This window comes from Bombina bombina, chromosome 8 (genome assembly GCF_027579735.1).
Source record: "Bombina bombina isolate aBomBom1 chromosome 8, aBomBom1.pri, whole genome shotgun sequence".
NCBI lineage: Eukaryota > Metazoa > Chordata > Amphibia > Anura > Bombinatoridae > Bombina > Bombina bombina.
Genome location: NC_069506.1, coordinates 9,959,016 through 9,966,727, shown reverse-complemented (window position 1 = coordinate 9,966,727; position 7,712 = coordinate 9,959,016). Strand labels below are relative to the sequence as shown.

Genomic DNA, 7,712 nt, shown 5'->3' with positions numbered 1-7,712 from the left:
GTGGTCCAAGGATAGTGGATGGAACGAGTTATCCTTAAGAAACCAATTTAGGTTAGGTTTGTCAGACTCACTCAAAGACGAGTTAGCTAGAGTTGAGTTACCCCACACATTAGATGCATTAATTAATCTAAGTATTAGCTTAGATAGGCGTCTTCGTGAACGAAGGCATGAACGAGGCTCAGTTGAATTCACTACAAAAGTCCCATCACATCTGGAGCCTCACATTCTTACAATAGACCAGTACCACAGTCTACTCCTGAAGCTATGGACATTGGCGTAATAAGAGGTCCCTTGAACCCACAAGAAAAGCAAAGAAGAAAAAATAACAACCTCTGCTTGTACTGTGGAGCCGCTCAACACACTGTCAAGGACTGTCCTCTTCTGATTCGTCAAAGGAAGGGTAAGAACATAGACATTACCTACTGTTGTAGTTCAGAACAATCTTCAACCACTCATTTCCTCTTACCCCTTGTTTTACAGTGGGAGAACCATCGGCTAACCAGTCAAGCGATTATTGATTCTGGAGCAAGCGCTAATTATATTGATTCACATTTTGTCACTGTAAATAAAATTCCACTAATCAAAAAGCAGAATCCTGTTTTAGCTCGTGTTATTGACGGAAACCCTATTTCCTCTGGTCCAATTCTTTTTCAAACCATTCCACTGTTGTTAGCCATACAATCCTCACACATAGAATATGTTTCTTATGATGTAATCGACTCCCCGCTTTATCCAGTAGTTCTGGGATTCTCCTGGTTAAAATTGCATGATCCTGTAATATCTTGGTCTAATTCTACTATTCATTTCACATCACCTTATTGCACTACAACCTGTAACACTAGCCATCATATATTACATACTCAAGAAAACGAAATACCCACAGAGTATTCAGATTTCAAGGATGTATTCTGTAAAAAGGAATCTGAAAATCTTCCCCCACATAGGAAGTATGACTGCCCGATAGAGTTAATTCCAGGTGCAGACATCCCTTGTGGGCACATTTTCCCTTTATCCAAAGTTGAACTTGATTAAAGTTATCTTGAAGACAATTTGAGAAAGGGCTTTATCAGACCCTCCTCCTCTCCTGCGGGGGCTGGTATGTTCTTTGTAAAGAACAAGGATGGAACTATCCGTCCCATAGTGGATTATAGGGAGTTAAATAAACGCACAGTAAAAAATCGCTACCCCCTTCCACTTATACCCGAGCTTATTGAACGTCTAGAGGGAGCTACTTGTTTCACTAAGTTGGATCTGAGAGGTGCATACAACCTCATTAGAGTTAGAAAAGGGGACGAATGGCTCACGGCATTCCGTACTCGTTATGGTTTATATGAGTATGTCGTGATGCCATTCGGCCTCTGTAATGCTCCAGCAACGTTTCAATATTTAATTAACGACATATTTAAAGACCTATTAGATGTATTTGTCGTCATCTATCTAGACGATATCCTTATATATTCAAAAAATCAGACCGATCATATTAAACATGTAAGAACAGTACTCTCTAGATTAAGACAACATCACTTATACGCTAAGCCTGAAAAGTGTATATTTAATTCTAAAACCATCACATTCTTGGGTTATGTAATTTCAGCAGAAGGTATTAACATGGAAAATTCTAAGATAAAAACTATCCTTGACTGGCCCGTACCCACTACCAAGAGACAAATACAACGCTTCATGGGTTTTGCGAACTTTTACAGAAAGTTCATCAAGAACTTTGCTCAGTTAGCAAAACCTCTCACTAATCTAACAAAAAATAACGCTAAATTCCTTTGGACTGAATCAACTCAGGAGGTATTTGATATATTGAAAGAGAAATTCACAACAGCTCCCATATTGTCCTACCCTGATCCATCACTCCAGTTTGTCTTGGAAGTAGACGCCTCAGACCATGCTGTAGGAGCGGTACTTTCTCAACGTAAAACCTTAAAGCATCCTCTCCATCCAATTGCCTATTTCTCCAGAGTTATGAATAACGCAGAGCTTAACTATGCAATTGGTGAAAAAGAACTCCTGGCAATAAAATCAGCATTTGAACACTGGCGACACTTATTGGAGGGAACTGAAATTCCTATATTGATCTATACAGATCACAGGAATTTAGAGTTCCTGAAAACCAATCGCACCTTAACATCCAGACAGGTGCGCTGGAATCTTTACTTTAGTAGATTTAATTATGTCATCACTTATAGGCCGTGTAACAAAAATCAAAAGGCAGATGCCTTATCTAGAATTTATGAAAAGCCAATGGAAATTCAAGGTCCCCAAACTATCATACCAGCTGAACATATTATAGGTCTCACGGATGACTCCGTAACACTCTTTAAAAGACACCAACTAAGTGATAATGAAATACCATCATCTCAGGTATCGCTATCCAATGATGGCCTTCTTTATCATGGACAATTAGTTTATGTTCCAAAAACATTAAGGTCTCAAATTCTTAAAACCAACCATGACAACCCCTTGGCTGGACACCCAGGAATAAAAAAGACCTCCGAAATGATAGGCAGATACTTTTGGTGGCCTAATATTAACAAGGACATCAAAGAATACGTCCTATCCTGTAGAACTTGTACTGTGTCAAAACCCAGACACCAAAAACCAGATGGTGAGTTACAACCTCTACCCACTCCTAAACGTCCTTGGACGGATATAGCTCTTGACTATATAGTGGATTTGCCTAAATCATCAAGTTATACTACTATTATAGTTGTCGTTGATTTGTTCAGCAAGATGGCTCATTTTATTCCATCAACCAAACTACCCACCGCTTCTGAAACAGTTCTTCATTTGATTCAACATGTCATAAAACTTCATGGAGTTCCTCTCAGTATAACCTCTGATAGAGGCTCCCAATTCACTAGTAGATTCTGGAACCAACTCTGTAAAGCACTTAATATACAAAAACGCCTAAGTACCTCATTCCATCCACAGTCGAACGGACAGACGGAACGAACCAATCAATGGTTAGAACAATTTCTACTCTGTTTTACTAACGAACACCAGGATGATTGGTCGTCTTTACTTCCATATGCAGAATTCTCTTACAATAACTCCGTACATTCCACAACTAAACATTCTCCTTTCTATATCAACTATGGATTCCACCCCCACTTCCACTATGACGCTCTCAAGAATGGTTCAAGTCCTCTAGTCAACCAATTTGTCAACACCATTGCTGACACCTTTCTTTCTATTGAAAATAATATCAGACAGACGAAAGAATATCAAAAGTTTTATTATGACCTCAAACATTCACCTTCTCCTTCCTATGCCATAGGTGACAAAGTATGGTTGTCAACAAGGAATCTTCGACTTCCTTACCCATCACGTAAGTTGACTCCTCTGTTTATTGGACCGTACGAAATTGAGTCAATAATCAATCCAAATGCTGTTAAGCTTTCCTTACCGGAAAACTTCAGGATACACCCGACATTTCATGTCTCTCTTTTGAAACCGTTTAGACCTATAAGGGAGCAGGAAACCCCCTCTGTATCAGTCCCTTCACCTCAGTCCACGGAACAGGAATATGAAGTAGGGTCTATTAAGGATTCTAGATGGATGAATGGCACTCTCCAATATCTGGTCCATTGGAAAGGTTTCCCAGCTGAAGATGATACTTGGGAGCCTGCCTCTAATTTATCTGCCAGACGTCTGGTTTCTCGTTTCCATCGTTCTCATCCTGATCGTCCTGGACCTTGATCCTCGGTGTGGATCCTTGGGGGGGGAGTACTGTCATGCTTTCACCTATCCTTGCTTTCCCTTTAATAGGAGGTGTCTACCATCAGGTATAAAAGTTCCTCCCACAGTCTAATAGTTGCTTGATTATTTTGTTCTACTAGCTCAGAATTATCCAGCTCCTGCATATTCTGGTATCTCTGTTGTGCAGACCTCACCTCTTTCACCAGCTATCACCTTTTGAGCATCCGCTCTCACTTACCATCTCATTGGAGTAATTTCTAAGGATCAATCTGTCTCCCTGAAACTCCTGCTCTCCCAGAGCTGACAGTTTCACACTTCCGGTTTCGGTAACACTGCAGGTGTGACGTCACACGCCGGAGCTGCACACAGACTGTCTCAACTCCAAAGGATCTCCTCCTGTTACAGAGTATCTGGACTTCCACTAAATAGTAAGAATTCTTACCTAAATACTCCTCTCTAATGTTAATAATTACCTGAGACCTAAACTATAACTTGTTAACAATCTTTACTAATATTGTGCTGCATTTGTCTGTATCTTTTATATTGGTGTCCTACACTTAGTATCTCTGTCATAAGCTGCCATCCTCCTGACTATAGATTTACTTGTGTAGATTTCCACCATATATCAATGCAAGGTTTATTTCTAATTATGAACAAGATTTCATATGTTGCCACCTATTATTTAGGAATAAATCTTCTACACACCTATTAAACAAAACTCATAGAAATCCTTATTAGTTAATTTATATTCTACTACAGTTGGATTCAACTAAAGGATAAATATTTCTTCCTACAGGAATTAGGAAATTCAGCAATTCAGGTGAATATCCTGACAATATCCTATTATCCTTTTAGAGTGCACTGACTGAACATGTGGGGATTGTCCTTATCTACCAGTGAACAACTGAGTATGGTTTGTACACAAAGATGCATTTTCCATTTCTTTCAATATCATTGTAAAGCTATGTAACATAATCTTTTCCATACATAAAATACAGTTAACACATTTGATGACCATTCTTTCATATGCACAACAGAACATAGTTGACTAATGTTCATTTAATCCACTATAAACGCATGAATTGGAACAACATCTCCCAACAGCCATTTCACTTTCCCAGGGGCTAAAGACAAAATCACAGATGAAGTAAATAATCATAAAAATACTTCTCAGTTACACTACAAGAAATAAATGTGTCAGGAGGAATTATAGCAATTTATCACCCAGTCTATTTCAGTAGTTTTATGCATTTTATTTCTATGGCAGTTTCCTCTATAATTTGACATTGTAGAAAACAGAAAAGGCAAAAATAAAGATTTATTCAAAGAACTTGTCCCATCGTAAAGCAAAGTCTAAACCCTTATATTTCCATGGGTAGTAGATCTAAAATCCCTGAGTCTAAGGGGTCATGAGCTCAAGGGGTCAAGGGGTCATGAGCTCAAGCTAAAGGGTAGTAGATTCAGGAGTAATTTGAGGAAGCTTCTTTACAGAAAGAGTGATTGATTTATGGAATAAACTTCCTCAAGAGGTAGTAGCAACAAACACTGTGGGGGACTTTAAAAATGCATGGGACAAGCATAGGGCTATCCTACGAACTAGATAAGTTTATACTGTTAGGCAAGGTCGGGCAGACTTGCTGGGCCTATGGCTCTTATCTGCCGTCAATATCTATGTTTCTATGTTTCTAATGTGGCTCTTGTACAGAGACCCTCTTGTTTGCTATATGGAAGATAATACACAAATGAAACAGCACTGACCATACTTTAGTGAGACAGGCAGTGAGATGTTTGTCGGTCAGATCCACTTCTGCATTGGTGCAAGAAAATCTGTGCTGGGACGTGAAACTGATATTAGCTTAACACAGGTGCTGAACTTGCGCTTGCTCTGGTGATGCAGAACATACGTGTGCTAAACTCATTTAATTAGCATCTAGTTGCACATATTTGTCCTTTTTCTACAAGTACATTCAGGGCTAGATTATAAGTGGCGCTCTAATATTTGCACGCAATCAAAATAGAAATATTGTGCCTGTATTAACTTGCGCTCATATATCAAGTAGAAATGATGGTGGGATGTAGAAAGTAAGTAAGTAACTTTCCAATTTACTTTTATTACCAATTTTGCTTTGTTCTCTTGGTATTCTTAGTTGAAAGCTAAATCTAGGAGGTTCATATGCTATTTTCTTAGACCTTGAAGGCCGCCTCTAATCTGAAAGCATTTTGACAGTTTTTCACCACTAGAGGGCGTTAGTTCATGTGTTTCATATAGATAATATTGAGCTCAGGCACGTGAAGCTCCTAGGAGCAAGCACTGATTGGCTAAAAATGCAAGTCTGTCAAAAGAACTTAAATAAGCGGGCAGTTTGCAGAGGCTTAGATACAAGGTAATCACAGAGGTAAAAAGTATATTATTATAACTGTGTTGGTTATGCAAAATTGGGGAATGGGTAATAAAGGGATTATCTTAAACAACAAAAATGTTGGTGTTCACTGTCCCTTTAACATCAAAAGCAAGGCCAGAGGTCTGTTCAAGGCAGAACATAAAAAGGTGCTAATTTATCTTACATTGCATAACTTTTAACAAATGTCCAAGCAAGCATTAAAGGGACATGAAACCCCAATTTTTTCTTTCATGATTTAGAAAGACCATGCAATTTTAAACAACTTTCTAATTTACTTCTATGATCTAATTTGATTCATTCTCCGATATTCTTTGCTGAGTAGCATATCTAGATATGTTCAATAGCTGCTGGTTGGTAGATGCACATAGATGCCTTGTGTGATTGGCTCACCCATGTGCATTGCTATTTCTTTAACAAAGGATATCTCAAGAATGAAACAAATTAGATAATAGAAGTAATTTGGAAAGTTATCTAAAATTGTAATCTCTACCTGAATCATGAAAGAATTTTTTTGGGGTTTAGTGTCCCTTTAAGGAAAGCCAGAGGTGCTAATTCCGAGTCTCTTAGTGTGGCCCCTGGCTCCTGCAGCAACAGACCTCCTTCTTCCAGCGCACCTGGTCCTCCTGTTACTCTGGATAGCACAGCTGCTATCACACTGTACAACCCAGACTTAACCCAATGCAGGTAAGTATTGTAAAGCTCCAACCACACCAAGGGTCCCTACATGGGGTTGTTTGGGTTTATCAGGTGCTTTTAGCTGTTGAATTCAATAAAGGAAAAATAGCCCCATAAATGTGTAATTAAGTACATTTGGTTTGTAATCCGATAAACAGGACTGTCACATGTAAAAGGTCAATAAAGACAAGATTAAACTTTCATTATTCAGATTATTCAGTCGTTTTCTATAACTTTCTGTTGCACTGCTATTGTCTAATAGGCTTTACTATCTCAGTATCTTTTGATGAAAAGCATACCTTGGTAGACTGAGGATTAGTCTCCCAATAATGATTCATTATTGGGAGACAGCTGCTGATTGGTGGCTGAACACATATAGCTCTTGTCATTGACTCATCAAATGTACTCAGTTAGCAGCCAATAGTACATTGCTGATCTTTTAACTAAGGATACCAAGAGAATTAAGCAAATTTGATAATAGAAATACATTAAAAAGTTGTTTTAAAATGACATTCTCTTTTTTAATCATGAAATCAAATCTTTGGGTTTCATATCCCTTTAAGTGTAGAATTATACTTCACAGAACCAACAATGAAAAAAGTGCTGGTAATAAACAGGGACCACATTCACATGAAAAGTTCCTCATGTGCCACGTGCTGAGAATGATCAGCTGATAGATTGGGGAAAAAAGACATAGATCTGTTCCAGCAATAATCCTTTGTGTTCTTTTAAGCAACAATGCGGTCTTGGAAGCTAGCTGAACACATTTGGCAAGACAACGACAAAAGACATATACAGTATATGAGCTCCAGGTAGTGCACCTCTGCTCCTGAGCCTACCTAAGTATGCTTTTTAACCAAGGATATCAAGAAAGTAAAGCAAATAAGGTAAAAGAGGTTAACTGGAAAGCCATTTAAAATTGTATGG

The 7,712-nt window shown here is 38.4% G+C and overlaps 1 long non-coding RNA gene across 1 annotated transcript; it reads left to right on the top strand.

Annotated features, from left to right (window-relative positions):
• Positions 1–286: 286 nt before the first annotated feature.
• On the top strand, positions 287–593 carry LOC128637945 (uncharacterized). The gene is made up of 2 exons (XR_008399018.1): positions 287–400; positions 481–593. It is a non-coding gene; the product is annotated as an uncharacterized LOC128637945 (long non-coding RNA).
• The last annotated feature ends 7,119 nt before the right edge of the window (positions 594–7,712 follow it).